General features: G+C 41.9%; 1 non-coding gene across 1 annotated transcript; it reads right to left on the reverse strand.

Moving 5' to 3' along the window:
* Positions 1-10,970: 10,970 nt before the first annotated feature.
* On the reverse strand, positions 10,971-11,092 carry LOC150002662 (small nucleolar RNA SNORA26). The gene has a single exon (XR_016512894.1). It is a non-coding gene; the product is annotated as a small nucleolar RNA SNORA26 (small nucleolar RNA).
* Positions 11,093-19,423: the final 8,331 nt, after the last annotated feature.

A 19,423-nucleotide genomic window follows, 5' to 3' on the forward strand; every position in this document is an offset into this window, starting at 1 on the left:
TGCCGTGGTACCCTCCAGGACTCGTGAGTAATAAACCTGTCTTTCAAAATTTCCCGATGATTATTGATGAGAGCATCTTGCAGCCATATTGAGAACCACAGGGCCAGTCCAGCCACAACACTGGTTGCAAAAGGGGAGATGTAGGTGGGGAGTTCCCTGTGGGCCCAGGTGAGTGCCCCCAGGCATTTCTAGCTGTTAGCATCACTATCCATAGGCTGAGACTGGCACAAAACAAAATGATTTTAGTATGTATGTATTAGTATTTACATCTCTTTTTAAAATAATTGATGATTTAACAAAAGTTATGACATTGTATTGTGTGATTTATTTAAAAATGTATAAAACAGATGTGGTAACTGCTAGGAGGGAAGAAATGTAAGTAAAGATTTGTGACATTCTTACACTATATGTGAAATAATATAATATCACTTGAAGGTAGCTTGTAATAAGTTAAAGATGTATAATATAAAACCTAAGGCAACTACTAGATATTAAATAAGAAAAAATTCATGAACTTGAAGACACAATAGAAACTATTCAAAATAAAGCACAAAGAGGAAAAAGACTGAAATAACAGAGCACCAGCAAACTGTGGGATAATTTCAAGTGGTCAAATATACAGTTTGGCAGTTTCTTAAAATTTTAAACACACCTACCTACCATATGACCCAACCAATTCACTGCTCTGTATTTACCTAGTGGTAAAGAAAACATATGTGCATGCAACAACTTTTACACAAAGTTTATGGCAGCTTTAATTATAATAACCCCAAACTGGAAACAACCAAATTGCCCACCAACAGGTGAATGGATAAACAAATCATGCTATATCCACCTGGTAGAATACCACTCAACAATAAGAAGGAATAAACTGTTAATTTATGCTACAAGAATGGCTGAATCTCAAAATTAGTATACTGTACTGAGTGAAAGAAGCCAGACCCTTCCCCCAAAGCACCTACTGTGTGATTCCATTTATTAAAAATTTTAGAAAATGCAAACAAATCTATCTATAGTGATAGAAAGCAATCACATTGCATGAAGAAAAGGGTGTAGGGAGGGAAAGGATTACCAAGGGGCACAAAGAAATTTGAGAGGATGACATATTTGTTCACTCTGATATTGGTGATGATTTCATAGTTTCATCCACATGTTAAAGCTTACCAATTTGTACACTTTAAATGTTTGCAGCATTTTGTATGACAATTTTATTTCTATAAAGCTGTTAAACATGAAATACAGGAAGATTTTCATAAACGCACATGGTTGTAGTGACAACATTTTAAGAAGTTAGTGCTTAGAAAGGGAGAAATTAATTTAAAAGGTCATCCATGAGAAAAAGAAACTTTGAAAGGGAACTTCTTTACTTTCCCTTCCATTTCTAACTTACTGTCTTGCTATGGCTCCAGAGAAATAAATCAAAGAGGAAATAAAATTGTTGTAATTGGATTTTTTAAAAATGGTAATGCAATAATATTTCCTCTCAAGGGGTTGAAAGCACGGAGCCTGCTGATGCTGGCAGTTATCTAAATTTCATGTCACTCATGGTAGAGTAGCAGGAGACAGCATGATTTATACCTATATCAGGAAGATGATAAAGTCTTTTAGCAGTACCAAGAAACAAGTCAGGGATGCTACAAAAACACTTTCAGTATTATTTCCTACCCCCTGTAAGGATGAGATCATTCACCATCTTGCTCCTACTGACACTTTCCAGCCTCAGTTTCCACTCCATCCTTAGTAATGTTGCTCAGCTTCATCCAGACAGACTGACTCACTATTATGCCAGTAGACCTTGAGATTTCCTGACCACCTGCCTGGGAAACATCCCTCGCTAATGCCTCTTTACTGACCTGCTCAATCCTTACCCATCTGCTGTGATCCTATTGTATCTCTCTTATTCTAAGTGAATGTTCCACTTACAAATGGCTAGAGCATTTTGAAGGTATCATTCCATTGTTTCTGCTTAGAAGTCAGCTATACATTTATGGCTTAATATCTTCAACCAATTTTTCAAAATTCTCAACTATTAACTCTTCAAACACTGCTTCTATCCCACACATCTTCTTCTATCCTTATGGGACTTCCTTCTCTCTTACTTTCACTTCTGGCTTTCTTTCTTTCTTTCTTTTTACCTTTTCATCTTTCAATATGATATTCTGGATATTGTCTTGTAACCCATCAGAAATCCATTAATTCTCTCTTCAGCTATCTATTCTGCTGTCAAAACCATCGCTGAGTTACTAATTTTGATCATTGTACTGATAGTTCTAGAGTTTCCCTTTTTTAAGTTTCTATTTCTCTGTCAAAATAGTCTTATCTTTCACCTCTCAAGGAACACAGTAAGCATAATTATTTTAGTCTGAGTTTTATAACTTCATTCTCTAGATCTCCTGTGGGTCTCTTGTTTATTCTGGTTGTTATTTACATTGTTTTGCTCCTTAATACGCCAGGTTGGTATTTTTCTTTTTTTAAAAAAGATTTTACTTATTCATTTTTAGAGAGAGGGGAAGGAAGGGAGAAAAGGAGGGAGAGAAACATCAATGTGTGATTGCCTCTCACGTGCCCCCAACCGGGGACTTGGCCCACAACCCAGGCATGTGCCCTGACTGGGAATTGAACCTGTGACCCTTTGGTTCACAGGCTGGTGCTCAATTCACTGAGCCACATCAGCCAGGGCAGTATTTTTCTTTTAGGTGAAATTCACATAACATCAAAATAACCAATTTAAAGGGTATGATTCAGTGGCATTTAGTACGTTTACAATGCTGTGCAATTACTACACCTAGTTCCAAAATGTTTTTATCACCCCAAAAGAAAATCTTGTACTCATTAAGCAGTCGCTTCCCTTTCCTTTCCGCCAGCTGCTGGCAACTAACAATTCGCTAAAGTCTCTGTTCCATCCTAATAATTAAATGAGTTTCTTGTAGGCAGTGTGTAGTTGGGTCTTGCTCTGTTTGAGTCCTCTTTTCTGTACTGTCACCTGAGAACTCTCAGAGCTATAAGCTAAGGCAGTTATTTGTTTTCCTTACCTTGGGGATTGCTGTCCTGATTATTGCCTGATACCCAGTCTCTTTGAAGCAGATTAGCAAGAAGCTAGGACACTTCATTGGCAGGTGGAATGGGGAAACTGAGACAGATAGTAGAACAAAATGGTTGAGTAATTTACAGCCAGATACAGAAGGTCACCAGGGCAGACAGCCCCCTGGTGCCTAGCAACAGGCAAAAGTGGTACTGAACCTTGCCCCCACGGTGGCCTTTCCTCCCCGGTATATTGCTGGTCATGCTGTTGAGACACCCTGCCCTGGCACTGACCAATCAGTGGAGACCACAGCCCTGAAAGGGAACCCCTGGAAAAGCTGATGAATAGTCTATTGAGATCCTCCCCTAAGACAGCTCATAAACTCCCAGCCCTTAAAACCTTCAAGATGGAGGGCCCAGGGTGCCTTCTCCCTCCCTGGAGCACACCTGCACCTTTCCATTTCCCCTCTCCCTCCCCCACAGGCCTGCATCTCCTAAACTCTAAGGGACCCCATGAGGCCTGCAACCAGGGGAGCAGTGAGCAGGGGCCACTTTTCCAGATCCAACCCCCCAGAACTGTCTTAAAGGCCCCCTTTTCTCTGACTTCTCAGCAGCAACCCCCAGGCTCTCTCCTGTTCTACCCTAGGTCCTTCTTTGTTTCACTGTCTCAAAAATCACCTCATGTTGTGAAAACGTTCCTGCACAAAGTCAAGAACCCACACACTACCAGCTCTGGCCCAGTCTTCTTTCCAGCAACATCTTCTCTTGAAAACCATTATTTCATATATTTTGGTCCATTTTTCTTTTTTCTTCCTTTTTTTCTTGGTTGTTTTGGGTAGGAGGGTGTCTGTTACTCCATGTTGGCTAGGAGCAGAATTCTGCTGCTCATTTAAAACATAATTTTTGTGCTTTAATTTAGTAGTTAAGTCATTCTATTGTTTGAATTAATTCAATTTTAATTTTAGGGTTTTTTTTTTTTTTTTTTTGAAGGATGGTGTCATTTGATCACTTTTTTTTTTTTTTTTTTTTTTTTTGGTTTTTCAATTACAGTTGTCCCCTTTTCCCCTAATTTCTCTCCCCCACCCAACTGATCACATTTTAACTAAGACATTCATCATCCTGAAATCCTTCCTTGGGAGCTTTTATTGTAAAAAAATATGCTTGTTTTTTCCAAGTTAACTTTCTTTGTCTTTAACCATCAAGCGCCAGACTCCAGATCCTCTTTGCCCTGGGAGCTGGTATGAACAGCATGTGTCTATGAACTGCTGGAGGTGTCCCTAGTCATCAGATACACTCTGACTATAGATACCTGACAGCTCTACTCAAGCTGGGATCATCACGTCCGCCCACCCCCTAGGATGTGCATAGAGCCGCTGACTCTACATCAGCTTCTTTGAGCTCTGGGGGTTTTGATGTTTTAAAATCCAACAGTTAACTTTTAGAAGTTGCTAAATTAAAAAAAATAATTTCCAATTACTTGAAGATTTTTGTGATTTATTATCTCCTCTTTCCTTGTTCTTGAATTTTTTAATTATTTTATTTTATTTTATTTTTTGCCATCAGCTTGTAGTGCTTCTAAACAACCCAGATGCTGTCCACTCTTGAGCCCAGACTGTCCTGGGTGGCACTTTGTCTGAGAACCACTGGCGCTGTGTGATGTATATGTGATGGGGTGCCACCACGGTCTTCTCTGAGGCAGAACTCTGTGAGCGTCCCCACCTGAGGACTGACTAGTTATCATGTTGGCTTTAAAATGCTGCAACCAAGGATCATTTAAACAAAAAGCAGGCTTTTTGTCATGCCCAAGCCAAGCCCATCATAACACCTTCCCTGCAGTTACTGTTTCATCTCTCCCTGCCCTTTCTCAGCCAGACTTCTTGAAAGAAATGTCAGCACTTGCTCCTTCCATTTCTTCACACCTGGCCTGATTGCAGTCTGGTTTCTATACCCCACCTCCAGCCTTCATAAGCATCTTTCAACAGCTCCTGCAATTGCCCCTCAGTTCTGGTCCTGCCTGCAGGGACAGAGACTCACCCCCTTCTTGTCCCCTACTTCTCTGCAACCCCTCCACTTTCTTTCTGCCCCCTCCTTTTGTTACCTCCCAGTTTTGTTGATGGCTTTGTCCCCACTTTCTTCCTTCTTCCAGAAGAACCCATGAACTCCTGTGGCTTTGATGACCCCACTGGTGAGGAAGAGCTGGGGATGAAGAAAGAAGACTGTATAGGTCAGGAGAGTGTGCCAGGCCTTGGATTAAATCCTAAGCAGATTCCTGGGGAGAGTTAAGGCAGCTGGGGGACAGTGGGGACACTAAGGACATGCCTGCCACTTCCAGAAGTGGTGCCTAAACACTAAAGAGTCAGTTTCTCTTGTGGATCCAGAGTAGTAGAACTGTAAAGTATACATGGCAAGACAAATTATTATAACGTCAGATACTGCATAAAATCACAGAGCAATATATCAACATGGAATGCTGAGTAAGGATTTGCTGTTTTGAAGTACAATTTATATGTTGAAACTTCCCCCCCTGGGGGAAAGAACCATGCAGATGTGTTTGTTCCAGTTTGTTTTATACACGTGTATGAATATGTACAGAGGAGGGACAAAGGACACTGCCCTTCTATGGCTGCTGGTTCAAAAACCAGGACTTGGTAACCATGATTGTGTCCAGTTGCCACTCTCAGTCTGGAAATCTCCCTTCCTGCTTTGACTTGACCCTCCTTTCCAGCAGAGCTTGCAGCTGCCTTTCCCAGAAAGCCTTCCACCACCTTGGGCTTGCCACTTGCCCATGAACATCTGGTTATTTATTCTTCCTTCTGCTGTGGCTCATACAAACCTTCTTTCTTCAGCCAGCCTGTAGGCTTTATGAAAAGAGGGCTTGTTCCTCAAGGCATCCAGCAAAGCACCCCACCTGCTGTGAGCACTAGGTATTTGTGAACTGAAGTTTGTCAGTAAATTCCTGCAGGAGGGCGGGGATTCCTGCAGGAGGGTGGCACCAGTAGGGCTTTGACCGCTCATCCCAAGCTCAGCCACCCCAGTCAGCCTCGAAGAGCCACTTGAGAGCACTGATGTGGCTCCTTGCCAGCCCCTGCACCAGGCAAATAATTCTCAGCTCCAAGTGGAGAAAGGGGGGAGGGAAAACACCTTAGAGGCCGTCCCTGTCTCTCTCATGCAGCAGCACATCCCATCCTAAGAGCCCTTGGAGGGCACCAGTGATGGGGATGTGGGAGCCAGTCTGTCCTGGACTGGGGCTGCGTAATGGTCCAGGCCTCGGTCAGCTCAGGCTGTGTGCGTGTGCATGCGTGTGTATGTGTGTTTAAAGGACTGGCATTTAATAACTGGATATTACACTGCAGCATTCCAGTCATTCATCCACCCAAATGCATTTCTGATTCAGTTCTCCTCCCTTGAAGTTGAGCTCCCTTAAAGTTCATGTCCCAAGAATGGCACGACCCTGCTTCTAACGAGCTTCTACTTGCCTCCTCATTCCACAGTGACTTTAGCATGTAACTGACCTGGTCCTTTCCAGCCTCCTCCTGTCACTTTTGTATCAAGGATGAGCCACTGCACCTTGGCTTCTCATTCTTTCATCATCTCAACAACCATCCTCTCCCTCCACAACACCTCAGATGTCCACAGCCTAACTCCAGATCACTGCCTTCAAAAACGTGCGTGGCACCTCCATCTCCTGTGGTTCCCACTCCGTACAGAATTCCAGCTCAACACTTGGACCGCAGAGCATGGACCGCAAGGCCAGCATCTCACTTTCTTCCTCATCCAGCTAAGACTATCAGTGGTCCAGCACTTTACCATATGCCTGCCTTCTGATACCCTTTCTCTCCACTGGGGCGAACGTGCAGTACTTGTAGGAGCAGGAGCCAAAGGAACGGGGATGTCACAGGCAGGAAGAATCTCCTACAAATCTCAGAGGAGCACCAGCCCTGCACAGCCCCTCCCTCTGAACAGTCCGTTTCACAGCCTCCCCTTTCTCCTCAACTCCCACCCCACCTCAAGCTCTGCAGAGATGCACAGCAAAGTGAAAGCCCTCTGCTGCAAGTGGTGGGGCAGGAATCCTGCTGGGTTCAGGATCCTGCCCCAGAATAAGCCCACAGCCTCTGTCACTCCCCATGGCCACCCCACTGAACTCCTAATTCTGGCACGAATTGCTAGCCTGATGGAGAACGAGTCAGGGAGAACATTACTTATTTCCCCTGCGGTGGGGCCTGTTCCTCTCTGCCCCATGGAGAAACACTCGGCAGCTCCTACATTTTTCTGTGAACTGTGGTGTCTAACATCGTCACTGTCATCATCGTCATCGTTGTCAACTTCAAACTTCACACTTGGGCTGGGTTTGCCCTCCTCTGCCAAGACACCTGCAGGGGCAAAGGTCCTGCAACATTTCTCTTTTCCTTCCAACCTTTTTCATGATTTTCCTTCCACCCTTTGCCGTGGTTTCTGACCCCACCCTGGGTGGAGGTGGTGCAGGCGGGGCAGGAAAGTCCTCACAGCTTGAAATTCCATGATGATCTGGTATCAACCCTCTCTGTGAAGTAAGCGTTTTCCTCTCTGAGGTACTTTGGTGGGTTTTTCGGAGTCCCCGTAGTCTCTGGGATCTCTTTCTAGCCGGTCACTCAAGACACCTTCCTCAGCTTTTTAAGTGTATGATGGAACCTCAGAACTTACTCTCTGTGGGGTTCTGCTCACCGGGGAATCTTCTTGGTTGGGATGTGAAACAACCCGATGCCAGGTTTCTCACTTGAGTGGCCAGGCCTGGACCTTGGGAGATACACATTCCCTCGGCCCCTGCGTACAGGGGGCCCCTGCGTACAGGGGGTCCCTGCGTACAGTGGGAGCCCTGCCCCCTACCCCCTGCTGCCTCCCTCCATAGCACAGACTAGGACCAGAAGCTCTCTCCAAAATCCTGTCTCATCTCCAGTTTTTCCCCTGGCCTTTTTAACCTCTTTTCTAGGCCAGAGGTAGGAACCAGTTTTGGAAACTTCCTCTGTAAGGCAGTCTTGACCATCACTTGGGAATGCAACACCTATCCTGCAGCCCAAACTGGAGTCTCAATAGCCCCTAATCCTGCCATGCTTGGTTGCACATGCATGGAGTGAAGAGTTAGTCATGGCTGCTGTTCTAAAGCAGGAAGGCAGCAAAAGGCCAGGAAGCAGAGATGTCCTGAGGGGGACCAGGCAATGTAATCAGTTTAACTCCTTGGTGAAATTTCAGTGCTCTCCTCAGACCCAGGAAAGCAGTATTGTTGCAGGCTCTGAGATTTTGCTCCAGAATAGAAATAAATATATTTTTATATAATACACCAGATAGTTTGTCATGGCAACCAATACATCCTTTGACCCCTGTATTCATGTCTAGGAGGCTGAATGTGAGCAGAGGTGGCAATGACTCCTTTAGCCTGGCCTGTGTGCCCACTTGTCCAGCGCTGACTCCCCAGATGGTGAAGCCACTGCACCCAGAACAGAAACCACTCGCTGCTTCAAGCAGAGAGGAGCTGTTTACCAAGGCGTTGCGAGGGCTGGGGTCAGGTAGGGGTTGCCAGATGAGAATAGCAGGTTAGGGAAGCTATAAGGGTGGAGTTATAAAATACGACCAGCATGTATCGCACGTCGTATCTGACAAACTTAGAGGAAAGAGCTTGAGGAGCCTCTTGGAGGTCATTCGGTGCCCTCTTGGCAATCCCACCTGAGTTTCACAGATGAAGAAATAATAGTGGTTGTAATGGTAATAATAATAGCCTCATTTTGTTGTTGTTGTTTCCTTTTAATGTAAATGATTCCTTAGACACTTAGGAAACCTGACCTCATTTCTTCATTACTTCATTTATTTCTCAGGACAATCCTATGAGGAACCTACTACCAACACCTTCATTTTACAGGTGAAAAAACTTAGACTCACAAGGTAAATCCACCCGCCCTAGGTGCCCCAGCCAGAAAGGGCCTCACCAGGAGGAGGGCCTGTGCATTAGGACCCTGGCCCAGTGTGATTTCCATCACATCACAGTGCATAGCAGATGAGCTCAGGGGGAAATGCTCTTGTAAAACCAGATTTAGGATCTGAAAGAGTGGTGCATACCTTTTCCACTTTTCAAGGTCAGACTCCAAGGGCAGAGCCATTGCTTCGAAAATACTTGTGGCATTACATTGAAATGCCAAGGCCAGAAGGTGAAGAGCAGGTGGCAAATGGGAGAGCAGAAGCTGTGAAAACAGTGTCAGTCTATGCTGGGGAGAGCCTTGTGGGTTCTGAGAGTCAGTGTATCTCTGGCTCTGACAGGGGCAAGCTGACCAGGCAGTGGACGTGAGACCATGGGAAGAAGGACCGCAATCCTGTGTTGGGAGAGAGCGGGTCTGGGAGAAGAAAAGAGATCTAGAGACCAGGGAGTCTTAAGAGATAAAACAAGTTAAGACCAGGGAGGGAAGTCAGAGGAGTTTAGAGGTCCTGGACGAGAAGGCAGCCTGGGCTTGATATTTGAGAACAAACTCTCAGATAAGGGGGAAGGGGTGGAAGGAAAACACCAGTGTCTTAGAGGAAAGGGCCCGGGAGAAGCACATGGCTTCTGTGAGGAGAGGGTGAAGAACAGCTGGAGAATGCCCTGGGGAGGAGGCGGATGAAGATCATGGGCCTTGAGGGAACAGAGCAAGCTGTAAGGGGCCAAGCAGGGAGAAGAACAAAATGCTGACAAGTTTGAAGGGGATGTTCAGGAGCGTAGAGAGAGAGAGCTCCGAGTCTGCCCAGTGTTTGCAGGCAGAATCAGCACGCTGAAGTCTTCTGGTGTTCTCTTTCCTGCATTCCCACATTCCCACTGCCCATCTCTTGCTGTGCAGGCAGCCTATCCCCTCCCCACCACCTCCTCCAAACGCATCATTAACATCGCTGCTGGGAGTGTTGCCACCCTGTGTCCCACAAACCCCCTCACTGCACCCTCCACCACCATTCCGACCTCCCAGCAGCAACACCCCCAACACATTATCTGCAGATTCCTTGGGCCCTTAGAATATCCTTCAAATGTATCCTTCTTGATCCCTGTGTGACGTCACTAGACTGTGAGGACTCTGAATCATTTCTTATTCATCTTGTACAGTGTCCTGGACCTCAGAGTCAGTCATTTAGATGTTCCCTTTTCATGTACAATAGGTAGTATTTTAACTATTCTAATATAAGTGTTCAGAGTGTCAATTAAAAATATTACTAAACCCTTAAAAACAACACAAGACAAAACAATAGCAGTTCGTCAGTTCTACCAAAATGGAAATAGTTGGTAGTTGTTAATAGCCATCAAGTTAAAAATCTTACTCACCTTGTGCCATCTTGTGGAGAAGAGGGCAAAGAACATTCAGTTCTTTCCTTGCCACCTCCTTCTCTAAATATATTCAATAATTATAATACAATATTAATCAATAAAATATATTACATTTAACTATATATTATCCTACATTTTAATTTAATATCATTCTATATTAAAATATAACATATGACTATATTTATAACTTATAGTTAAATATAGTTATAATACAATATTAATGAATCATCTTTACCATATTATTATTTATGATTTTTTAAATACTGTTCACAGATGGATCAGGAAGTATTGTATAATTATATTTTATTTCTGGCAACATCCTTGTGTGTTTTTGCTCTTGGAAAATCATTACATTGCTTCATGTCTTATTTGTCTAGTTTTCTGGGTATTTATCAAAATTAATACCCAAACTCTCTGCTGAAACTGTAAGATCCTCTCACTGTGGTTAAACAAATCTTGAGTCTTCAACAACACTACTTTTTAAAAAGTATTGGAGCTATCTTCAGTGCTGCTGCCTAAAATGAGACCAAGTTACGCTCTCATTTGTTGCACAGCTATCATCATCCTCAGACACTTGCTTGCATTTTCAGTCTGTGACAAATAGCAGTTCTGAATTTTTTTTTTTTTTTTTTTTTTCAGCTGTGACTCCAGACAGGATCCAAAGAGGAGTTTTACCATCTCTTCTCTGGGTTTTATGGAGACTTACTTTACCCTTCTGTGTTAGCCTCCTAAGGCACTGCATCAACCTTAAAAAGGCACAAGAAAGGGCGGCAGTTCTGATTTTTAATGAGTCAAATTTATCATCTACGATAACATACCTTTGCAATGTCAGAATAATTTCCTTTTTCCCAGACCCCTCAGGGCACAATCTCCCACCAGAACACTAGACCACACAACCCCTCATTGTTATCTTGTTCTCCTGCACACCATCTCCCTGTGCTCTAAAAATTAACTGTTAACCCACTGATATGAAAGAAGTATGTATCCACCCATTTTACTTTTTATCCGGTCTCAGAGATTTCCGTGTTTTGCTTTCTCCTGCCTCTCTAATCTACCACCAATGGATTTCATGTAACCCCCTTATGTCACCTCCTTTGATTATAGTGTATAAAATAAGGTGCAAAACTGCCATTCTCTGGAGCATTTTCTCAATCCGTTGAGATTTTGCCTCCCAGCAAATTGTTATCAAGTTTGGCTCAAATAAACCCATAAAAATTCTTATAGGTTTGGACGTTTCTTATGTTGACATTTATTAAATAATAATACAAGAATAAACTTTGTGTTTTGTGTACTCGCATATGTAAACTACTTTTGCTCCAGCCTGTATAACTAAAAAATATAATTTACTCCTTTAAAAAATTGTGGCAAAATGTATATCACATAAAATGTATCATCTCAACCAGTTTTAAGTGTGTAGTTCAGTAGCGTTAAGTATATTCATGTTGTTGGGCAACCAATCTCCAGAACTCTTTCCATCGTGCAAAACTGAAGCTCTGCACTTATTAAACAACTCATTTGCCCTCCCCCAGTCCCTGGCAAATACCGTTCTACTTTCTGTCTCTATGAATTTGCCTACTCTATTGATTTCACTCATATAAATTTTTGTGTGTGTGTGTGTGATTGGCTTATTTCATTTAGCATAATATCCTCAAGATTCATCCATGTTGTAGCATATGTCAGAATTTCCTTCCTTTTTAGGGTTCAACAATATTCCATTGTATATATACGCCACATTTTGTTTCCATTCCTCCGTTGATTTACACTTGTGTGGCTCCTACCTTCACACTATTGTGAATAATGCTTCTATGAACATGACGTGTACAAACATCTCTTTGAGATTGCTTTCAATTCTTTAGGGTATATATGCAGAAATGGAATTGCTGGGTTATATAGTAATTTTATTATTAATTTTTTGGGGAACTATAGTATGTCATTTAATTCATCTTATATAACCATTTTTAAGTAATGGGAAAAAGTCATATTACAAATATCAGTATATTTTTAAAAGAATTTTATGGTATAATATGTTAATCCAAAATAAAATCTTACATAAATCTCTGCTCTCTATATATCAAGGAAAATTGATGAATTTTTTTTTAATTCCCGAATGGTTTTAAGAAATTACATATTAATGTCAAAGGTGCTCTCTAGTGAAATTAGATTCAGAAACAATGTACTAGCTAAAATACTAAATTTGGAATAAAAAGCAGATTAATCAGTGCAGCAAGTGAACAAGGACAGCTATTTAATTAAGAGGTATTCACTGAATAGTGACTCACTGTATGTGTGTTTTTGATGGATAATGCAAAAGGAAATGGGACATGGTCCTAAAAGAGTTTAGAATCTAGTGGGCTGGGCCTGGCAGACAGGAGTGCAATACATCAATTAATTAGAGGAAACTTGCATTCAGAATATAAGTAGGTGCTAAATGTGTGAGACATGAAGGGGGAAAGGTAATTGAAGGAAACTTCATGGAGAAACAAGCTGTGTCAAAATTGAGAGCATAAGAGGAGATATTTAAGGTTCAAATCACAGATCAAGTAAAAGAACAGCTATAACAAATGATTACCCTTTGTCTACTCAGCTTGCATGTGCACCCTTTTATATATCTTTGAACTTCTGTGCATGAGTAAAACAATTTTTCCCTAACAAAATATAACTTATTTACTTATTTGTCTTAAAAGTAAAGTTCTCACCTTTTCTCAAAATGTGGAGATAAACAGTTCCAACAGTAGTTGTATCCACCACTGGTTATACTAATTACTCATCAAACTCAGGGAGAATCCCACTGAATATTTTGCTATCTTAAGCAGAGCTTTTCAGTATTTTTCATCTCATATCACACATAAACTAATTACTAACTTCTGTGACATACCAAAAAATACATTTTTTTTTTGCTGGTGTGACAAAAAATAGGTATAATTTTTATTGATTTACAAAAAATAATAATAAGTGTAATTCCCTACCTTTTTGCTCCAAAGACACTTTTTAAAAAATCAGGTGCCTGTCCTTGTATCTAAGGATTTCTGGTACGAAGAATTAACCAATCAGATGCAACCTTATTATTCAAAGTAACCAATAAGATGCAACTGTATTATAAGAGCTATATATTTATAGTTCAAGACAGGGCATTCACACTGATGACTATTGTTGTATTGGCTGTTGTCATTTCTTATTTGACAAGCTAAGGGAAAAGAAGTCAGTGCCTCTGACTAAATAGTCAGGTATTGCATGTTTTAAAAATTCTTGAAACACACCATTTGAAAATCACTGACCTACAGAATAAATTGTAAGGTTAATTTTCAACTACGTATACATGCAATAACAATGGGAAGGAGAGAAAAGAAAATGGTTAGCATATAAAAAAAACATACATACATATATAAGCAAGTAGGGAATATACAAAGCTGCTACTATCATTCTTTCTGTGATCTGTTGTGAGGCTGTCAATATCTATGTCTTCCTTCTTCTATTGTCCAGTACACATTTCCTCCTCCCTTCACCAGAAATTCAGCTGGTCGGGGTTCTTTACCTAAACCTTGACTCTTAGAGGGTTTGAATGTTCAGTCCTTCCTTTTTTTGGTTTCTGTGGTTTTCCATTAACCTTTACTGATTGACACGGAAGTACTAAGAGGCACCCACCAGATAACTCCCTGGATTTCAGACATAGTCCTTGCCTGCATCGTGTAGTCAAAACCCAAGTTCAAGTACTTCGGCTAGAGTAATTTTTTTTTTTTTTTGCCAGTTAGTCCAACAGCATAAATCCAAAATCCCCTGAAGGCAGGCTTACTTTCCAATTCAACTGAACTGCTGTATCTGCTGATGGAATAATTTCTCTCTTGGGGACTATGACTTCCAAAGAGTACTACTCAAAGTTTCTGGGACAGGAAGAAAAATTCTTCAAATGGGTTATTGAATTTAAGAATGAGAGGACTCACTGCCACTTCCACAGCTTGATGGCCAGATCCACGTGCTCTGGTTATGGGCTAGAAAACATCATATAATAGTATCTGGTTGAAGCATATACTGTACCCTGTAAAACAGAATCCCATTGTTTTGGGGTGTTATCTCCCAATTGGCACCACAACTAAGTCTTTAGTAATTTCAACTTTCAGTTAGGCCACTTGCTCCTGACTGATGGGGTATCTGGTAAGAGTAGTTGGGTCCACAGGCATAAGCCCATTGCTGTATTTCTTTTGATGTAAAATGAGCTTCTTAATGAGAAGAAATGCTGTCCAGAATACCAAGATGACAGGTAAAGCATTTCATATGTACAAAATGGCAGGGCTGGTGCAGTATTACGTTAAGGGAAGGTAAATCTATATTCAGAATACATGTATATTCCAGTGAGGATAAATCTCCGTCTCCTCTGTGAAGAGGTCCAATGTAATCAACCCGCCGCCATGGGTGGCTGCTTGGTCCCATGGGGAGTGGTACCATATGAGGGGCTTAGTGTTGGCCTCTGCTGTCAACAGATTAAGAACCAGCAGCAGTGTTAGCCATGTCAGCCTTGGGTAGGGAAAGTCCATGATTCTGAGCCCACACATAACCTCCATCCCTGCCACTGCAGCCACCTCGTTTATGTCCCATTGAGCAAGCACTGGGGTAAGAGGGGAAAGACTGATTTATATCCACTGAATGTGTCATTTTGTCCACCTGATTATTAGGAGCCTCTTCCACAGTGCACAGCCATGGCTCACGGGACAGCAAAGAAGTCACTGTTGTGCCATGGTGGTGGAACTTGCTAGAAATCTTCCCTCTAGATTGCAAGAAAAAAGCCATTCACAATAGAGGCATGCTGCTAGAAACTGGCCTGGAGGGTGCAGGAGGAAACCGCTGCCTGGGAAAGCTGCTGCTGGCTACTGGAGAGCTGCATGCGCAGCCTGTTGCCCTACCTACACAGCTAGCACACCAGAACCAGGAAGGGAAGCCCTTGTTCCTGCCATGTCTCTCTAGCGCCTTCCATTGACAAATCATATCATTGAGCTGGACAGTGAAGAAAAAATATTTAAGAGGTCCATTTCACATTTACAGGCCAGGCAACGAAGGGTAAATTTCAAAAAATTGTTAGCTGGCAAAGGCACTGACTGTACTGGACTGAATAGTGTTCCTCCAAAATTCATGTCCACCTGGAGCTTAGAATGTCACCTTATTTAGAAATGTACATTTCTTGCAAATGTAATTAGTTAAAATGAGGTCATAATGGATTAAGGTGGGCCCTAAATCCAATGGTGTCTTTTTAGGAGGAAATGAGATGCAGAGCCACATTTAGGTGCAGAGAGAAGAAGGCCATATGACAACAGAATCAGAAATTAGGGTGATGCGGGATTGCCAGCAACCAAACAGAAATTATGAAGAAGCAAGGAATGATTCTTCTCTAGAGCCTCCAGATGGCCCTGTCAACACTGTGATTTCACTTCTAGCCCCCATAACGATGAGATAATAAATTTCTGTTGTTTTAAACCACCGAGTTTGTGGTAATTTTTATGGCAGCCCTAGGAAACCAATACAGCACCAAATGTTTAGTTCCAGTTTGCGGAAAACCAAACTCATAAATAAATACATGCAGTCCCATGTCTTGGGAGAGAGGTGAAAAACAGGACTCCATGTGGGCAGCATTCTGAACACCCAAGGTTATAGCAGACTCTGAATCTTTTCTCATTAGGCTTTGCTGTCTTCCCACACATGGATTTTCAGTACTGCATGAAATTTATTATCTTCATCTTTTTGCCTTAAAATGTCATGAAGCCATTATGCTTTTATTCCAATGTATCTACCTACAGCAGTTCTCCTCCTCATGGATTACTCGTCTCTTCTGGTAACTATGCCTTTAAATCTGGCTGAGTAGTCTTTGTTAAATTTCAGATTTAATGTTTTGGCTTCATCCTTCATCTCTTTCAGTCCTTATGCCTGTGCCCCTAGTGCCAATATAAGTCAAATTTCATATCCTTTTTTTCCCAGTCCACTCCCATTCCATAATCCCATTGCTAGAGGGAAACTGACCCTTTTTTTATCAATTTGATCCTCTTCTTTTTATATTTATGTATTAATGGAGTATGAGTTAAGTTGAGATCAATGTGCCAGTCACCATAAAGGGAACAAAGGACACAAAGAGCATAGGATGAATGGGACACAGACCCTGCCTGACATGTACATGAGTGAAACAAAAATGTCTTGAAAGACCTCAGATTTCTTCCAGGGGGAATGGGTGGATGGCGGTGCTAGTCCAGGAGATAAGGAGGAACAAGAGGTGAGCATAGGGGAGGTGAGAAATAATTCATGATTTAAGGTTCCTGTGAAACAAACAAGTAATGATGTTTGGTAAGCAGTCAGCCCTGTGATGAGGAGGCTCAAAAAGATCATGCTCAAGATGTAAACTGGAACTAATATAGTTAGAGGTGGTACTTGAAGTCTTAAAGGTAGTCTTTAGGCTAGCCCATAGAGAGCCTAAAGCACGAAAGATACAGGAACCAAGGGCAGAACAATGAAGAACACTAATAATATGTGGGATTGCAGAACAAGAGCAGCCACTGTAAGGAGTGCTTAGAAGAAGGAGAACCTGAAGATAGTAGAGTAATAGAAATGAAGAGCAGAGAGTTCAAGGTAGAAGTACCATAGTAAATAATGTGAAATGCTGAGAAGATAAGGACTAAAATAAGTGAATTAGGTTTGGCAATATGTAAAACAAGTGAAGAGTTGAGAGTGGAAGCCTCAATATAGAAGGATTAAAGGGGAATGGGAGGGGCAATTACAGTTGCTTTTCTATAACTGATGTTATAATACGCATATTTTAAAAGTCAAACAGACCTAGAATGGACCAGGGCAGTCGCTCCTCCCATCCCACAACCATGTCCTGCTCCCCAGGACTAAGTCCACATCCCTAAAAGCTTCTAACCAGGTAAATAAATATGGTGATGAAGGAGAAGAAATGGTCTAGTGAATGTTTCTATAAGATCACTGTAGAGTGACTGCCCTCCTCCTTCACTGTGTTTATAAGTGGCTTATGAAATTAATAGGGAGTTTAATATACTTACATAGGAGAAACTTTCAGATATTGAGCATGTTTGATATTTACTTTCATATAATCTCACAAAATGTCTAATTATGTACAGAGTGTTGATTATAGCATCTTCAGCCACTGTCAAACCTATTCATTGCGGGTTTTTTTACTACTTCTCTGAACACACTACCTACGCAGTCAACTGTCAGTCTACCATCCAAGCAAGCATGAGCCTCCCAAGAGTTTCCTGAATCTACCTCCATCCTCACTGCCTCTGCACTAGTTCAGACTTCCATCATGCGCAGCCTGGATCCCTGTAAGAGCCTCAGAGCTGTTCACCCTGCCTTGAGTTTTGTGTCCCGCAAATCTGTCCTTCATGCTGCCATCAGAGAATTCTATCTGAATTGCATATGTTTGTGCCACTTCCTCAAGACCCTGCTTAAAATTTTAGGTCACAGCCTTTTTACCTGACCTGCCAAATCTTTTAAAACTAGACTCTTGCTTAATTCTTAATCCCCATCCTCAGGTACTCATTGTCAGATCATGTACACCTGGACTTTGGTAATCAACCTGGCCCTGGACTTAGCGTTTCCCAAAAGATTTGTTGATAGACTGAAACTTTCCCAGAGGAAATGCTAATGGATTTAGCAGTTCCCAAAAGATATGTTGATGGACTTAAACTTTCCCAGAGGAAATGCTAATGGACTTAGCCCGGTATGTTAACTAAGCTGGTGTGGGAGGGGGAAAGCAATGAGATGTAAATGACCTACTGGATATGTCAATAAGCAAACTCCCCCTTACCGAAAGGTGTATAAAAAAAGGTGCCTGCAGAAGTGTCGGTGGCGATTCCTACAGGTCCACAAGGAGCACCGGGAATCACCCTCCCCTATTCCCTTGCTCCTGCGGGCCCACCCCCTCCGCCGCTGCCGTTTCCCTTGCTCCTACGGGCCCGTTGAGTCAGTCCCGGGAATTGCCTTTCCCCTTAACCCTCTTCCCCCTTCCTTTGTTCCCTCAGTAAACCAGTTATCTGTTCCCATAGCAGTCTCTGGGCGATTTCTCAGAGGAGGGCTACCCTGACTCTCATGGCCTGCAAATCTAAATATTCTGTACTGGCCTGTCAGTCAGAAATGCATCAATACTGTTTTCCTCATCAGCTCAAATTCCAATCTATCCACCTCTATACCTAATATCACCCTTTCTTTGGGGTATCATAGCATCCTGTAGACAGCTCCATCAGAATGTCTGCCGTTTTGTTTGGAATAATCAATTTACACACCTTTTTCCTTAATTAATCAGTTCCTAAAGAGCAAGAATCTGTATATTACATTTGAATTTCCAGTGTTTATCCTGCATCTGGTATATGGTAGATGCTATCTCTATAGGGACCTTGTTCTTGCTAATTTCTTTCCACTCTACTCTCAAACAATAATAAAAAGCAAACAAACACCTGTCCTTTATCTCACTGTGAGACATTAATAAACAATCTTTTTCATTTGCTCCTTTTTATTTATTTATTTAACTTTAGCTTCTTAAATCTGGCTATTTGGTGGAATTAGAACCCATGAATTCACCCCTGACCTCTTGTCAAATCCTATGGCTTTTCACAGTTCCTTATTCTCCTTGCAGCCTTTTACTGCTGCCCATTTTCTCCTTAAAGTATCTTCTTCAATTTCACATTATTGCCAGCATTGCCCTGGAAGAATTGTTTTAAATTCCTCGATGCCTTGAGTCACTTTACGTACCTACCACCAACGTAAACACATTTAATTCTGCAATTTGTGCCTCGGCAACAAATGTTAGCCAGTGCAAGCACCCTGCGGAAGCAAAAATTTCTTCAAATTTAATGTCACTGTAGGTTAACTAAGAAGCAAACTTCTCCCCTAATCTCCTAGGTCTGGTATAGACTGACTAAACCAGCCTTTTCTTTCATCACTACAGACTGCAGTACTAATATACTTTTTCTTGGTCATACCAAAAGAGTGTTTTTTAAATTACTTTCGCTTATTCATTAGCAAGTGGTTTTTAAGGATCTCTGTCCTCCCCTTTTCTAATTCCCCAATTCCCTCTAAAAACACATTTCAGCCCTGGCA

The sequence above is a fragment of the Furipterus horrens genome, unplaced genomic scaffold, assembly GCF_987537825.1.
Source record: "Furipterus horrens unplaced genomic scaffold, mFurHor1.1.pri manual_scaffold_8, whole genome shotgun sequence".
NCBI classification, from domain to species: Eukaryota; Metazoa; Chordata; class Mammalia; order Chiroptera; family Furipteridae; genus Furipterus; species Furipterus horrens.